Here is an 18,448-nt window from a genome sequence, read left to right as displayed (position 1 = left end):
ATAAAACCGTTAACGAAACGACACCTTCCCTTAGCGCGTTCATTTACACACCTTTCGTGGTCGAAAACGACAGTTTGTAGCGACTTGCAACAGAACAACATCTTGCCAATCTTTGACACTGCTGACAACCTCCAGATGATACAACCCTTGTCTCAGAACATCGTGGAGCTTCAGCCTTGGTGAGCATGACTTGATCCCTTTCACTGTACCGAGCGAGGTGGCGCAGTGGTTAGCACACTGGACTCGCATTCGGGAGGACGACGGTTCAATCCCGTCTCCCGCCATCCTGAATTAGGTTTTCCGTGATTTCCCTAAATCGTTTCAGGCAAATGCCGGGATGGTTCCTTTGAAAGGCCACGGCCGATTTCCTTCCCAATCCTTCCCTAACCCGAGCTTGCGCTCCGTCTCTAATGACCTCGTTGTCGACGGGACGTTAAACACTAACCACCGCCGCCGCCCTTTCACTGTAGTAAGTAAGAGAGGGTGTTTATGCTTTTTCAGCCTCCGGTGTCGCGCCCTCCATTCGCGTGGTCATGTAGGATGTGACACACATGCGTGAGTAAAATGGCCATAACCCCTACCCCCTACTTCGACAACACTCTCGGGCCACCCGAACATTTTTCTTGAGCACTTTAAAAATGTACCTGTACAGACAAAACGGTAGACTGCTTTTAGGCTCCTGTGGGCAGACAAACCCTCTGACGCCCTTCACTTGGTTGGCGCTATGGTGCAGCTCTAGCGGCTGCTTGCGGATATGCGGAATCTGAAATATTTTTCTTAGCCACTCGTAAAAAAATGGCTTGATTTCAACGCTGGGATTCGCAGTTTTGATCCCCTTTGCAGTGACGTCAACAGAAGGAGTCAGATGTGGATAAAGTGGCCGGGGCTGACGACCTTCCCACGGTGTGGCTCGTGCGTGGTGCTTAGGGCAGAATTGTTGTGAAATTCGGTGCCAGTGTGATATTAGTAACTCTCCTTACACCTTACAAGGGCTCCTAAGCTTTGGCCTTTTCTTCGCTTGTGCCGACAGCTTGCTTCTGTAGCGATGTCGAGCATGATGGTGCCGCTGCAGTGCGCTACACATTTGCACCATTACAGAGAAATTATGTCACCTTTGAACTACATTTCAAACCTGCGCGGCGCAATGGGAGAAAATGACAGGGTTTCAGAAAATTTACTCTTAATTCTTTTCCGCTGTGTATTTTAACATGAAGGCCATTGTGTCAATCACCCACCAGAGCAACAAGAAGGCACTGAGACTGTCCATGCCTTGTTAATGGTCGTATTACTAGGGTAAAGTACTGCTGCCTAAATTTTATCAGGAAACGCCAGACATCCGGCGGGAAAACTGGCCTTTGCAAACCGACATGTTGAGCAAGACCACCACCATTCAGCCGGTTTAAGCAAAGACTGCTCACATGTCTCCAGGTGGGACAACATCCGTGTACACGGAAGCCGCGAAACCGACACTGTCACACACAACAGTGACCAACATTCTCTGACGGTCACAGTCCGGAAATGATATGGTGAAAGAGTTAAAGAACTTAAGCGCATCTCACCATTGCTCAATACTTCAGCATCTCTCTTCTTTCCACGTTGATTCTTATAAACTATCCTCTCAAACTCCTGTCTCTCTTCATCATTACGGAATAGTGATCTGAGACTGCATCTGCTCCTGGCTACACCTGGCAATCCAATAATGCTCTCGGAACCCCTGTCTGATCATGATGTAGTCCAGCTGGTATCTTCCTGTGCCTCCAGGCCTCTTTCAAGTATACTTCTTCCTCTTGTGGCTTTTGAAAAGAGTATTCGCTATTACTTACCAAAATTTACTGCAGAACTCGTAAGAAACCCCTTGAGTGTGATGTCACAAATACAATCATTAGTAAGACTCATTTGAAACTTATGTGTTAACAAATATGACAGGAAAAATATTAGCTGCTAATGACTTACCATGTGCATCAGGAGTGCTTGAAAAAAATTAGGGTCCGGGAGGTGCAGAGATCAAACTTCTACGGAATGGGATGTATGTACAGGGTAATTATAATTAAACTTTCGAACAACTGTAGAAATAACACCACTGGTCAGAATGACGTCAAATTGCAACGGAATATTATCAGAGAAGGGGGTATATGTATGAGAGAAGAAAAATAAATAGTTATAAAATTTAGCAATAAATGGCGCTGTAAGGCGTCATAATTTAATAGTGGTCGACTACAAATGACAAATGAATCATACAATAGTGGCTAAGCTGCACGTTTAACGTTAAACAAACTTTACTACTCAGTGTGAATGAGTGTACAGGTGTGCTACTGTTAGTTACGTAAGCCCATCCACCATGCAAGGTCATATCACATCCGATGTGAAAAATCTGTTTTAAATTGACCTGAGCCCAAAAACAGCATATAAAGCATCACTCACATCGATTTTTAATTGTCCTGAGGCCAAAAACCACATCAAACGCATCAGTCAAAGTCAAATTGGATTATTAATTTCTGTGTGACTGGCGCAAAACATGTTCAATACGCTGTTCAAAAGGCTCTGAGCACTATGGCACTAAAAATCTGAGGTCATCAGTCCCCTAGACTTAGAACTACTTAAACCTAACTAACCTAAGGACATCACACAAATCCATGCCCGAAGCAGGATTCGAACCTGCGACCGTAGCAGCAGCGCGGTTCCGGACTGAAGCGCCTAGAACCGCTCTGTCACAGCGGTTGGCCTTCTACGTTTGCAGTCGGAACACTGAACACAACATCTTTCAGATAGGCCCACAGCCAAAAGTCACACGGATTAGGATCAGGTGATTGGGACGGCCAGGCTGTAGGGAAATGGCGGCTGATAAATCTAGCATTTCCGAAATGGCGCTTCAGCAGCTGGTTAACCCGATTTGCAATGTGCGGAGGTGCGCCATTTTGCATAAAAATGATACCATCCACAACTGTTGGAGAGCGTGGTTGCGCAAAAGACACTCATAGCGCTTACCAGTGATAACAAGGCCGGAAGTACCTGTCTGTTCGAAAAAATATGGTCCTATGATAAATGATGCCATAAACCCGCACCACACAGTGACCTTTTCAGGATGGAGTGGTACTGCTTGACATTCATGTGGATTTTTCGTTGCCCATACTCGACAATTCTATGTATTGACATATCCTGTCAGATGGAAGTGGGCTTCGTCTGTCCACAAAATCTTCCACAGCCAATCATTGTCCACTTCTATACGAGCAAGAAATTCTAAAGCAAAGATCTCTCTTGCTGTCAGGTCAACCGGAAGCAATTCGTGCACATGGGTAATTTTGAATGGATAGCAAAGAAGGGTGTTTCGTAGGATTTTGCGCACCGTGCTCACGGATATGTCCAATGTTCAGGCAATTCTCAGTGCACTAAACGTGTGCACACCACCACTCGTCTCCTCCTGCATTTCTGTTGCCACTGCTTCCACTGACGTCGAATCAATTCGTTTCCTCCCTCTACCAGGTTGCATACCAAAAGAACCCGTCTTTCGGAATTTCCGAATCATTTTCTCCAGACCCGCGGCAGTCAGCGGACCAACGCCTTTTTTTCAAACCTTTCAGTGTCCGGATTTTCTGCAGAGCGACGTGTGCACAGTCATCGTTCTTGTATTACAGCTTTACAAGCAGAGAACGATCCTCCATTGAGACAGTCATGGGGAACGCTGGAGACGGTAAAGGAGGAAAAGCCGTGTGCCCGGTGTGTTTATACCAATTTCAATGGGTCATGCACATGACAGGTGTTTTCATTTATGTATTCTGATACATACAGCAGCATCTATTGGTCAATTTTCGCATTTTTTTTCTTCTGCCATACGTTTTTCCCCTTCTCCGATAATATTCCGTTGCAATTTGACGTCATTCTGACCAGCGGTGTTATTTCTACAGCGTTTTGAAAGCTAACTTTAATTATAATCACCCTGTACGACACTTCGCAAAGAAAGTCGTCGACATTCAAGAAATGTTCAAAACAAATCATTAACTAGCGCCATGAACACCGAATGAAAAATGGCGAACCATAGTGGTCACAAAGGTTCGCACCACCAACAACAAAGGCGAATTCCTTGGGTGTTACAAACGGTGCATGACCTTCAGCTAGGTATCCACTCTTAAAGAATGCATATAGAATCACATTGGTGTAATGGGGGGACGGTAATTGCTAGAAGGTAATGGCATGCAGCCGAATGCGTAACAGTTTGTTGTGAAGCTTATCGTGAAACTGGCTGTCCTTTAAGGCGATGCTGCAGATTAGTGCGATAATACATTTTATTGATATGGAAAAAATAACGGACGAGAGGCTGAATTTGTCCAGTGGTTACATGTGGTATGAGCTGCTACGTCACATACTTTTCAACAGGAATATTTTGCTTTGAGGAAATGTCATTCTTATAGTAGGCCAGGAATCAAGCAAAAGCAAGTTATTTTGACCAGCAGTTGGCCAAAAGCAGTGCTCATACCACAGTTGTAGCTCTCTTACCCCCATTTTCTCACTCTTGCTTGCTGTGTCGTAAATATTCCCTACTGTTCTTGCAAGATCACGCACACGAGTAAGAATCGAAGGGGGCATGCCACAAAATTCTCGCAGCACAATAAATATCTTTCCAGCCAATTTGCTATCCAGACCAACAATCAGTATAATTGTATACGAATGCCTTAAGGCATTGATGCTAGTTGGTCTAGATACAACTGTCTTGGTACCTCTAATTTCCAGGGTTCCTTTCATACGGATTTCCTTTTCAAATCCCAGTTGGTCGGAGCTGGGCTCGTACTTCTTAACGAGAATTGCATCTTCTACTGGAATCCGCTATTATGAAGTCTTACTGATTCACAGTACTAAAACAAAATTTAATTTAAGACCAGTACTCGATATAAATGGTATAACGGCTTGTTTATAGCATTTAGTCTGTACTGCTTAACAGTCCACATATCATACAAGAAGTGGTGCCTTGTGCAACTGATAATCATTCTGGCATGATTTTAATTTTATTGTGCCCCAGAACAGCCGTAACAAATTATAAGGAGGCCCATGGACTTCCGATCATTGTAGGACTAATAACAGGAAGACTCCATAATAATAGATTCCAGTAGAAGATGCAATACTCGTTTGTACATAGGCACCTAGTTACGAATAAACTGGCGTAGAAACGCAGTTTGTCTGCTGGGTTGGGCGAGTTTGGCCTACCTTCATGACGTATGCGCCGCGGCATGTCTTTCTCGCAAGCCTCGAGAGACGCAATAGCAGACCGGACATTGTCGCGTTCTCCAAGTAGAAATGGTTCCGTGTGCGACCACTGATGCAGTTTAGGTTGCCGTTGTTATGAATGAAAACTGGGATGTCGGTGAAAAAAAATGTCAGGCATGATTGTGCTGTGACTGAGTGCACCCGCATTACCCATAAAACTCGAAATGTTTTGTTTCATCGTTTCCCGAATATACTGAATCTATTACTGTGTCAATCACATTTCTAGCAGACAAATAAAACGAGCACTTCAGGAAACAACTGGTTACAATGAAGTTGAGGTTAATGTCCGGGTTACCTCAGGTATGTACACCTGAATTGGTATTGGTTTGCTGTGAGGTCGATTGGAACAGCCCTATCACTGAATTGTACACAGTAACTCATTCTCCGCCCTTCTCATATACGTACCGATGGGGTGGTGAAATAAGCCCGTGCCGAGGGCTCAGGCACAGAGAGCGTGCAAAACCGGACCGAAAAAAAAATCAAGAAAGAAATACGGTTTAAGAATCAATCGGGGGAGCTTCAGGAGTCATCCTACCACTCGTGTTCCTCTCTTCGGCCTACGTGGAGAATTCTTTCCCGCTGACCGCAATTATAAGCTCGTGCTGTTGTCACGTCATTTCGTCCGAGTACAATCGTAAATAAACGACCACAACCGAACACATGTCTTTCGTTAACATTGTTCATATGGCAACAGTAGTGTTTCGTTCCCACGCCTGCTGTTCATATTCTACACTGGACTTCTTGCTGCTACTTCACTCAAATATGTTATTTGACTGAAGGTTTCCAATTTTTGTCGATTTCTATGGACTGAGGACTGGAGTGAAACGCGGCGACGAAGGAAGCAAGGAAACGAGGCGGGAAAGATATGTAATTTATTTGGCTGTCGAGGCAGCATTTTTGCTGCTGCTAAGTTTTAACAGGTAAAATCTCCTGCGTAAATGAAAAATAAATCTCCTGCGGCTGAAAAGTAATATTATGAGACTTGTTAGTTGTTGTGCCCATTCTCCATCTAATTTGAACGCTCGCCTATAGTTTACCCATATACGTTAGAGTGACGTTCTGGGAAAAAACGAGCTTTTCATTACAACATTGGAAGGACTATACTGGGGCACATTTGTAAAAGACAGCAGACCTAGAGATACTGCTTCTGGTCTGAGATTATTATAGTGTTGGAGTAAGAGAGCGCTTGACTCTGTTGTAGGTCCCTGTCTGTGAGGGAAAGACAATGGAGCCGGCCAGAGTGGCCGAGCAGTTCTTGTCGCTACAGTCTGGAACCGCGCGACGCTACGGTCGCAGGTTCGAATCCTGCCTCGGGCATGATGTATGTGATGTCCTTAGGTTAGTTAGGATTTAGTAGTTCTAAGTTATATGGGACTGATGACCAGAGCAGTTAAGTCCCATAGTTCTCAGAGCCATCTGAACCATTTTTGAAAGACGATGGAGTAGGCAGTTTTTGTGGTGTGCTGTGTGAAGACACCAAGTGTTACATTAATTTAGGTATGTCAGTATTGTTGAACTTGCAAGCAGAAGTCTTCGTCCAAGTAAGGTAAAGATGTTAAATAATTAAGATTTCTGTTTTTGCCAGCGCGTTAGTACAGATGAGTTGACTGATAATTTGTGGTTGTTGAGTAGCCCCGGAACGTACGTAAACCGTTTTGATAGAAAGGCTAGTTAGATATTTCATTTTTGTAATGCTTCTAAGAGTTGTTAACAGAGCTATATGTAATCTGATGAGCTGCATTTATACTGGTGTAATGAGGTTAGATAATACTTGCTGTTTAAATCTCATTGTTTGTGAATCAACTGTGGGTAATGTAACTTCAAATACGAGATTTTTTTGAAAAGCCAATCTTAACTTGCAATATAATTTTGCTAAAAGAAGCTCCGTGTTAGTAATTCACCATAATCAGTCCCGCCTCCCTGTCCAGGTCATATATTTTTTAAAGAAGTTGGATTTTCTTAAATGTTCTCGTTTATCAACCAAAAGAATTTCATGTGCATTTCAGAGTATTATGACATGCACTGCACATTGTTGAACCTGTAGCTAGCATTTATACTTTTTTATGAGAGACCAGAATATATCGCGTTCCACCGTTGCTGCTTTAGAAGTAAGACAATTTAATTTATTTGTTGTGTGCACAGGGACCAAAGTTACCAGTTTTGAACAGGACGAGATGATTCAATACCTGAGAGATGAATGTATTTTACAGTGACTGTATTTCTTTATTGGTCCTGGGATCTGCATTGCGCAATCAGTTCGTATAAAGTTTTTACTAACAATAACACAGAGTAAGCATACCACTTGCAGTTACAACACGCAACACGATAATTCAATTTTTGTATCCATTCCACAGTTCAGATATTCATTCAACGTAATCGTAAGGATTAGTTTTTCTAAAGAACGTTTCAACATACGGTGTCCCAAAAATTGTTTCGAGACTCTCAAAAGTCCAGAAATTCAGTTTTTAAATACATTTTATGAACTTCTATAAGCTTTTTCTTTAATATTTTGCTCGATTAAACAGAGTACTACACGATAAATTAATATCGTTAAGCTTGTTTCTCTGACCTCCGTAGTCCCATCTAATCAAAGTATCATCAATGGCACCCTTACCGAGGAACAAGGAGGATCACCGCCTAGGCTCCTAACTCCCAAGGAAAGGATAAAATTTAGTGCACTCAATTCTTCTTTCAAGAAAATGTTTGAAAATTCGGTATTATGCAGGTATTTAGCACAGTCGGAACCGGAGCTTTTGAATTGCTGCTTGCAAGTCACCATTCGTCTTCCAAAATATTAAAAATACTCCGTAGCCAAGGAACTTTCCGACTCCCTCCCCCCCCTCCCCCCAAAAACTATCGTAAGATCGCTCTTGATATTGATACACTGACAGAATCGTTTATTTTGATATTTTGAGCGGCACTGTGGTTAAAGAATAGTTGTACTGTTGTTGCAGTTCCAGGCATTTCAACTTGAAAAAATTATTTTTTACTGTATATATTAAATATCATCAATTAACCTGATATTCTAGAAATAATCTGCGTAAATTTGTTTTTTCCTATTTACTAGTAGGAAATAGGCTATCATAAGATAAAAAACGTATTAACAAAAGATTAATATAAAAAATTAAAAACTAGTGTACAGTTGAGGGGGGGGGGGGGGAGAGGGTCCATTGGAGCCCGGCTGGTTTTGTCTCGAATTCCTCCGAAAATGATTTGGTCACTTTAATCTACGTTGAACACTCGTGTAAATAAATGTACGGTCTGCTACTGGCTATCGTCAGCGTCATAATCATGATTTTTCTCCGTTCAAAGAAAGGAAATGCAAAATAAAATCATAACAAAATCACAAAGCCTGGGCAGCGATATTTTTTCAATTATTACAGCCTTTATTCCATTGTTATTGATTATTTATGAACTATTAATAATGTATGAGGAGCAAAAAATCAGTAGCCACTGTAATTCATAAGATACGAGTATAAATTTTGTTTCACTGTCAGTTCTTTTGAAAAGCTTATAGCATTTCCAATTTGTTAACTACGATGATATGTACATGTAATTCGTTATACGCAATATTTTTCATCAGTACAGTTCATTTAAGCAAACTGGTCAATAATGCTTTATTTTTATCAAACATACTTACAAAAGTGCAAAATTTCCACAAATTAATCGCAGCAACGTAGTTTACAGTGGATTGGAGGTGTTGGAGCTTTAATAGTTCTACCAGTGGCGCAGGGTTCATATCGGTACGGGTGTGACACTACTTTCCTATGCATGACTAATCCTCCTCCCGTTACACAATTTTCTGCTGCTGTTAATATTAGCCTACACTCTTCGACTTTCTCATGGTCACCTGTCCCTTGGCATTCTCCTCCTGCAGATCTTTCGCCAATAGGACGGTCATTACAGTCCACATATCCTGTAGCTTAGAGAATTTCTTTTTAATCATCAACTAAAATACGTGACAGAACTAATTTTCGCATACGTACGCTGGATTTAATAGTTCATTGTCTATATACATATTTATATGACTAAAATCGAGATCCTGAGCGACTAGCCACATGCTACATTATCTTCTTTTAACAATCTTATGCTTCCTATTCCTTTGTGACTTCGTTACTTAACTTTCGTTCTCTGTCTTATCATTTTGGAAGCAACATGTAAGTTGCGTGTACACTCTGCTTACGGAATAGTACGTTATCATTAATTCTCGCACCATGTTTAATTTCGTAGTACTAGATGAAATACCTTACTTCCATTACCAGAATAACATTATGATTTGCAGAGAACGTCTTTAAACGGCTGGAGCCGGATTGTTCAACGACCAAACGATTTGACCTTCATTATTGCTCTTTCGTTATTCTTTCTCGTAATAGAGAAAGAACCTGCCTGTGTCAATATTGAAGCCCGATTAAATTAACTTTTACTTTCTTCGGTGTAAGAATTTTATCAAACTGTCACGGTCGAGATTCACTGAACAACGACGGCAGACAACCAAACACATTGGCCTGGAAAATTGCCATTTTTAAGACGATGGGAATAATTGTTATTAGTTTCCTTTGTCTTTTCAGACCACGAGCTATTTCTTACAAAAGGTAATGCACTCTATAAGCATAGGAAGATAGTCCCCTCGCTGTTGGAATGGGCCGTCCTGACACGGCAATATACACATGTGAATTTGTAAATCACTGCATTTTTGCATGTCGCTTAGCTGGAGGATTTTTTCCCTTTGAAAAAATTTCTGTATCAAGAGGACACATTTCAAGGCATATACGCTACTAGCCATTAAAATTACTACACCAAGCAGAAATGCAGATGATAAACGGGTATTCATTGGGCAAATATATTGTACTAGAACTGACATATGATTACGTTTTCACGCAATTTGGGTGCATAGATCCTGACAAATCAGTACCCAGAACAACCACCTCTGGCCGTAATAACGGCCTTGATACCCCTGAGCATTGAGTCAAACAGAGCTTGGATGGCGTGTACAGGTACAGCTGCCCATGCAGCTTCAACACGATACCACAGATCATCAAGAATAGTGACTTGCGTATTGTGACGAGCCAGTTCCTCGGCCACCATTGACCACACGTTTTCAATTGGTGAGAGATCTGGAGAATGAGCTGGCCAGGGCAGCAGTCGAACATTTTCTGTATCCAGAAAGGCCCGAACAGGATCTGCAACATGCGGTCGTGCATTATCCTGTTGAAATGTAGGCTTTCGCAGGGATCGAATGAAGAGTAGAGCCACGGGTCGTAACACATCTGAAATGTAACACCCACTGTTCAAAGTGCCGTCAATGGGAACAAGAGGTGAGCGAGACTTGTAACCAATGGCACCCCATACCATCACGCCGGGTGATACGCCAGTATGGCGATGACGAATACACGCTTCCAATGTGCGTTCACCGCGATGTCGCCAAACATGGATGCGACCATCATGATGCTGTAAACAGAACCTGGATTCATCCGAAAAAATGACGTTTTGCCATTCGTGCACCCAGGTTCGTCGTTGAGTACACCATCTCAGGCGCTCCTGTCTGTGATGCAGCGTCAAGGGTAACCGCAGCCATGGACTCCGAGCTGATAGTCCATGCTGCTGCAAACGTCGTCGAACTGTTCGTGCAGATGGTTGTTGTCTTGCAAACGTCCCCATCTGTTGACTCAGAGATCGAGACGTGGCTGCACGATCCGTTACAGCCATGCGGATAAGATGGCTGTCATCTCGACTCCTAGTGATACGAGGCCGTTGGGATCCAGCACGGCGTTCCGTATTACCCTCATGAACTCACCGATTCCATATTCTGCTAACAGTCATTGGATCTCGACCAACTCAAGCACTAATGTCGCGATACGATAAACCGCAATCGCGATAGACTACAATCCGACCTTTATCAAAGTCGAAACGTGATGATACGCACTTCTCCTCCTTACACGAGGCATCACAACAACGTTTCACCAGGCAACGCCGGTCAACTGCTGTTTGTGTATGAGAAATCGGTTGGAAACTTTCCTCATGTCAGCACTTTGTAGGTGTCGCCACCGGCGCCAACCTTGTGTGAATGCTCTGAAAAGCTAATCATTTGCATATCACAGCACCTTCTTCCTGTCGGTTAAATTTCGCGTCTGTAGCACGTCATCTTCGTGGTGTACTAATTTTAATGGCCAGTAGTGTATTACACATCTTTATTTCAGGGGTTTCCACTGCCTCACGTCGTTAATCATTACTGATTCTTCCGCAGTTTCGCACCCGAAGGGAAGGAGGACGATCCAACGTCAGTCAGCTTCCACGCTACTCGATAAGACTGTTGCTAGAACGCGGGTGACTTCTCATAAATGAAGTCATTGGCAGCGAAGTTAATGATGACTTTTATTCAAAATTTATGCGGTGACCCAAACAGAACTGAGAGCCATAACTTTTTCGTTACCAGCCAAGGACGCTACACCTACATCACAAAGGTGTGGGATGCACTCTAAGACAAAAAAAGAAAAAGTAAAACGATGCACCACGAAGAAATTATCTCAATGGGATGCCAATAGGTAGACGTGTCGTACATGTACAGATAAACGAAGGATGTCAATTTTAGAAAAACTGCATGATTTATTCAAGAGAAAGCTTCACAAATTGAGGAAGACAGTAATGCCTTGTTCCATCTCTGGCTCTTATGCAAGCAATTACGCGGCTTGTAATTGATTGACAGAGTTGTTGGATGTCCTCTTGAGGGATATGGTACTATGGTGCCAAATTCTGACCAATTGGCGCGTTAGATCGTCAGAATCGCGAGCTGGTTGTAGAGTCCTGCTCAGAATGCTCCAAAAATTCTCAGATGGGGAGAGATCCGACGACCTTGGTGACCGAGGAAGGGTTTGACAAGCACAAGAACAAGCAGTAGAAACTTTCGCCCTGTGTGTATATATGTGGAGAGGATTATCTTGCTGAAACATAAGCCCAGTATGGCTTGCCAAAGATGGCAACAAAACGGGGAGTAGAATATCGTCGACGTAGTGTTGTGCTTAAGGGCCACTGGTGGACGAACACGTTATGGACTGGCTCAACTGTTGAAGCTCTTTCTCTTGAACAAATTATCCAGTTTTTCTGAAATTGTAGTCGTTAATTTGTCTGTACATGTACATCACAAGTAGCGATTTCCGTTCTATTCAGATGATTCCTTCGTGGTGGGTCTTTTTTCTCTTTGAGTATATCTTCACCAAGTAACTGAGGTCCGTGGATGTAAGTGAAACTCTGAGATGACGTCCAGGAGAGGAAGTCGTGGCAGTACGTGTTAAACCAGTGGGTAAATCGACGACCACCACCATGCCCCACCCTAAAAACAGGACACCTTTTGGATGATTAGACACTACAGGATGACTCTTGAGCCTATGTTTGCGCGCGGCTGTGAGCACTATGGGACTTAACATCTGAGGTCATCAGTCCCGCAGAACTTAGAACTACTTAAACCTAACCAAACTAAGGACATCACATACATCCATGCGCGAGGCAGGATTCGAACCTGCGACCGTAGCGGTCGCGCGGTTCCAGACTGAAGTGCCTAGAACCGCTCGGCCACAGCAGCCGGCTTTGCGCGCGGGATTGACCGAGCGGTCTAGGGGGCTGCAGTCATGGACTGTGAGGCTGGTCCCGGCGGAGGTTCGAGTCCTCCCTCGGGGATGTGTGTGTGTGTGTTTGTCCTTCGGATAATTTAGGTTAAGTAGTGTGTAAGCTTAGCGACTGATGACCTTAGCAGTTAAGTACCATAAGATTTAACACACATTTGAACATTTTTTTAAACCTATGTTTGGGGTAAATATTTCAGTGTTCAGTGTGGTGATGATTTTTGTTGTGAACAGATACGTGGAGATCTCACGGACTGAACCTATAATAATTGTGTTTTTATATACAGGGTGTTACAGAAAGGTACGGCCAAACTCTCAGGAAACATTCCTCACACACAAAGAAAGAAAATATGTTATGTGGACATGTGTCCGGAAACGCTTACTTTCCATGTTAGAGCTCATTTTATTACTTCTATTCAAATCATATTAATCATGGAATGGAAACACACAGCAACAGAACGTACCGGCGTGACTTCAAACACTTTGTTACAGGAAATGTTCAAAATGTCCTCCGTTAGCGAGGATACATGCATCCACTCTCCGTCGCCTGGAATCCCTGATGCGCTGATGCACCCCTGGAGAATGGTGTATTGTATCACAGCCATCCACAATACGAGCACGAATAGTCTCTACATTTTGTACTGGGGTTGTGTAGACAAGAGCTTTCAAATGCCCCCATAAATGAAAGTCAAGAGGGTTGAGGCCAGGAGAGCGTGGAGGCCATGGAATTGGTCCGCCTCTACCAATCCATCGGTCACCGAATCGTTGAGAAGCGTACGAACACTTCAACTGAAATGTGCAGGAGCTCCATCGTGCATGAACCACATGTTGTGTCGTACTTGTAAAGGCACATGTTCTAGCAGCACAGGTAGAATATCCCGTATGAAATCATGATAACGTGCTCCATTGAGCGTAGGTGGAAGAACATGGGGCCCAATCAAGACATCACCAACAATGCCTGCCCAAACGTTCACAGAAAATCTGTGTTGATGACGTGATTGCACAATTGCGTGCGGATTCTCGTCAGCCCACACATGTTGATTGTGAAAATTTACAATTTGATCACGTTGGAATGAAGCCTCATCCGTAAAGAGAACATTTGCACTGAAATGAGGATTGACACATTGTTGGATGAACCATTCGCAGAAGTGTACTCGTGGAGGCCAATCAGCTGCTGATAGGGCCTGCACGCGCTGTACATGGTACGGAAACAACTGGTTCTCCCGTAGAATTCTCCATACGGTGACGTGGTCAACGTTACCTTGTACAGCAGCAACTTCTCTGACGCTGACATTAGGGTTATCGTCATTTGCACGAAGAACTGCCTCGTCCATTGCAGGTGCCCTCGTCGTTCTAGGTCTTCCCCAGTCGCGAGTCATAGGCTGGTATGTTCCGTGCTCCCTAGGACGCCGATCAATTGCTTCGAACGTCTTCCTGTCGGGACACCTTCGTTCTGGAAATCTGTCTCGATACAAACGTACCGCGCCACGGCTATTGCCCCGTGCTAATCCATGCATCAAATGGGCATCTGCCAACTCCGCATTTGTAAACATTGCACTGACTGCAAAACCAAGTTCGTGATGAACACTAACCTGTTGATGCTACGTACTGATATGCTTGATACTAGTACTGTAGAGCAATGAGTCGCATGTCAACACAAGCACCGAAGTCAACATTTCCTTCCTTCAACTGGGCCAACTGGCGGTGAATCGAGGAAGTACAGTACATAGTGACGAAACTAAAACATGGAAATTAAGCGTTTCCGGACACATGTCCACATAACATCTTTTCTTTATTTGTGTGTGAGGAATGTTTCCTGGGACGTGAGTCATTGAGGGGATCGTTGGATTAAATGGAGGCTGAATTGTATGGCGAAGAAAGCAGTTTCGTCGAAGATACCCAGAAGGGGAAGGTTTTGATACATAACAGAGAGGATGAAATCACCAAATGCTCACGTATAGATAAGTTCGTAGTTGTAACGAAGAGCGTTGGTGAGAATTGGCGTGAAACACTCGGCTAGTTCCTAGCGTCTCCATCGATCGGAGAGCACCACAGCTAGCTGACCGTAAAGGTCGCCGGTGCGGATGGCGGGTCAGAGGTAATTGTGATTCACCACGACCGAGGTCTTCCAGTTTTCTTGAGAGTCGCAACTCCCCTGGCGCCGGCCTGTGGCGAGGCTCCATTGATTGGTTGGTGCGCCGTCCAGCCGCTAGGGAGCAGTGCGCGCCCGTCGGCGGCGGCGGCGCCGGTAGGGGGTGGGGGTCGTGGCGGCGGCGGTGGGGTGGGGGGCGGCGCGGACCGTCGCGGCGGCTCGCACCAGTACGCCGGGCGGCGCGGGACGCAGCGGTCGCCAGCCAGCAGGAGCGGTCGACGTGCCGGGGGCAGCGCCAGCAGAAGCGAGGCGGCGGCGAGCCGCGACTACGGTCCCAGTGCCAGGCGGCGGCGGCGGTGGCGCGCGGCGATGCGGGGCGGCGAGAGCGCGGGCCGCTAGCCGGGCGCGGGCCGCCATGCTCCTCGTGCTGCTCGTCTGGCTGGCTCCAGGTAGGCAGGCACACACGCGCCGCGCACGCCGCATTTTCCGCCTTATCGATTGCCGGTGGGCGCGCGTCTCGGCCACGCACCCCGTCGCCGCCGGCGCCGCCACCACCGGTCAGCCGCTAGCCGCTGCCACGGCACCTTCAGGGTGCCGGCGGACGGTGCGCTCGAATCCTCGTGCGCTCCCTCACGCTTAGCCCCGCTTCCTGTCTCACAGCCGGTACACCACAAGCACTCGATCTGTAGCATTATTTCACAGAAAACGTCGTGTGGCAAGAGGTCTGAATGAAAAGAATGTCCATCGAGACATACCAACGTAAAGAGTGGATACGTTAGTCAGCAGTCCCCTGTGTGCTGTAGCTGAGGAATACTCGACTGATAATTGCCTGAATTCATTGCCAGTGAGACTGTCGTACAGAATAACATTACGGTGCGATGTATCATACGTAATTAGACCAGTGGTACAGAAATATGAAAGTCGATGTAAAAAAAAAAAAATTCAAGATTTTCAAGTGATGAACTGGTGTCGTGTCCCTCTACACTTGGACGTTACCTCGGGGACGGAATAGTGTAAAATACTGCTGTTTTCGGTTTTCAATGAAGATACACCCAATTTCTTTCGGAAAAGTATTGCCGTTTTCTTGTGTAACTTTTCCGAGCTGGCACGACGGTAAAATAGTTCGGTGGACGTAAACTGAAAATTACCAGACTGGCACTTGGCGGCGTGTGCCGTGCACGACACGGGAGCAACCTGTGCCAATTTGGCAGCCACCTGGCAGCGGTCCGGTGCGTACACAGCGGCCGCCGTACCTGGCAGAGCCCTGACACTCGCCACAACAGCGTTACGTCATTGCAGTCAGCCGGCACACCCCACTCGCACTGTGGCGGGTGGAGGGGGGGAGGAGTGCGCTGTCGCTTGTCTGCAGCGGGGGATTAGCCCTATTCATGAGGACCCCTTGCGCTACACTGCGACGCTTAAACGCCGTCAGCCACCTGGGAGGCGCCCCTCTGTGCTGTCACATTATTTCTGACGCAACCCGCCGGTGCACTTAAGCGGCGTCGTTTTTAGAGCGTAGTCCACATTTTGAATGGTGCCACACGTTCTGTCTTAAACACCGTTAATATTAAAATAACCTTGTTCAGTCTCAGATCTAGAATTTATTAGCAACGCGTTTCGAACCCTGCAGAGAGCTTCACGTTCTAAATACTATTTCGTCCATGTTTTTATACTAAAATTTTCACTACTCCCATTACACCTACAGAGCGATATAATTATAGGAAATTATCATACAAATAGCTTTTAAAGTTGTGTTAAGTAAGCCATAATTGTGTCGTCTTGTCAGTGATCCATGAATGTGTAGCAGGAACTATGCTTTTAACGTTAAGTAAGCCACAATAGTGTCGTCTTGTGATTGATCCATGAATGTGTAGCAGGAACTACGCTAACTGCTACATACAGATAGTGACGGAATGTGAATGTCAAAAACCTCCGCATCAGTCTCCAGAGGACTGGGAATGCATTGTGAACGAAATCCGGATTTCAAACTGAAGGCCGATTATCTGTACATATTCTTATCTGTGTGTACCTAGTTGCGCGTCTCAACACCGTCACGTTACTTATCACCAATTCTTTCCTCATCACAAACTCCATTTCAAGTCAACCGCAATGATGAAATGTGTAAGCAGCTCGTGACGTTACTTCTGTCTTCTCCTTCGTCAGTTCAGTGACTGGTTGATAATAACTCGGATAGTGAAGGTTGCGATATGAGGACAGTATTACGAACGGCATTGCATCAGTTAAATCATCCAGCATTCAATTAAGCTGAACAAAAATCGCAATAGACTGTCCGCCATGAGGTACGAAGAATACATTTGACACTGAAATTGTGCAATGCGTGTCCGCTCTCGGCGGTTTTTTCCACACAAGTACATAGTCGTGCGCTCACAAGCGAGAGCTTCTCTGTAGCCTATTGATGCCGTCAGTGATATATTTTTCTTATGCTTTCAAACTGTTTGGTATCAACAATCGATAGCCAGCCAGATTGCACGGGAAAATTAAGAAATACGAACATAAATAGTGCGTCTGAGGGTACCCGACAATTAGAGACATCAAGATGATTGTAATAATTTATGGTAGCTTTTCCTCATATCGTGCAAAATTTCCGTTGCGTATACTCTCATATTATCGCCGACGAGGCAAAAGCATTGCAGTATTTGTGGTGGAGGCACTGTGGACGAAATGCCAGATAGGGGTGTCAGTTCAACGGAGATCCAAATTTTAGAGACTGAATGAGTAATTGGACTACTGCTTTCCTAGCACTGTGTGGCGGCACGCGGGCGAGGCGACACGCAGAGATGTCGTTATTAGAGGGTGCTCAGGGAGTGAGCGATGTGGCTGATAATGCGCGAGTGGGAGGTCAGAGGCGGCGGGCACGTGGCGGGCGCACGCGGAAACCACGCCCCTCGCCGTGGCGGGGCTTCCCGGCGCCGGATCAAAGGACGGGAACCTGCGGCACGCAGCCGCGCGCCCCTCCAGCGCGGTTGTGCGCACAAAGAGGCGCTTAGAGCGCTCGAGGTGAACGCGTCGACAAGGACCTTGCCGAATTCGTCGCGCGATCTAACGAAAGCAGTTTTGAGCGGACCATAAAAGCTCAAGATTCTACGGGCCTTCAGCTACGCCGCCTGTGAAGTCTTTCGAGACACGTCGTTTCTCCCTCATTTCCTTTTCACCATCTGAGCACCACGTTAATTTGGATCAACTTCTTTTCTTCTGGTCTTTAGCTTTATTCAGTATTCTTTCCTTCTCATACTTCCTACACGAACATACCGGGTGATCAAAAAGTCAGTATAAATTTGAAAACTGAATAAATCACGGCATAACGTAGATAGAGAGGTATAAATTGACACACATGCTTGGAATGACATGGGGTTTTATTAGAACCAAAAATATACAAAAGTTCAAAAAATGTCCGACAGATGGCGCTTCATCTGATCAGAATAGCAATAATTAGCATAACAAAGTAAGACAAAACAAAGATGAT

At 45.0% G+C, this 18,448-nt stretch overlaps 1 non-coding gene across 1 annotated transcript; it reads left to right on the top strand.

Annotated features, from left to right (window-relative positions):
* Window positions 1-211: 211 nt before the first annotated feature.
* Window positions 212-284, top strand: Trnaa-cgc. The gene has a single exon. It is a non-coding gene; the product is annotated as a tRNA-Ala (tRNA).
* The last annotated feature ends 18,164 nt before the right edge of the window (window positions 285-18,448 follow it).

Source organism: Schistocerca piceifrons, chromosome 3 (assembly GCF_021461385.2).
Source record: "Schistocerca piceifrons isolate TAMUIC-IGC-003096 chromosome 3, iqSchPice1.1, whole genome shotgun sequence".
Taxonomy (NCBI): domain Eukaryota; kingdom Metazoa; phylum Arthropoda; class Insecta; order Orthoptera; family Acrididae; genus Schistocerca; species Schistocerca piceifrons.
This window is presented reverse-complemented; position numbering and strand designations above follow the sequence as displayed.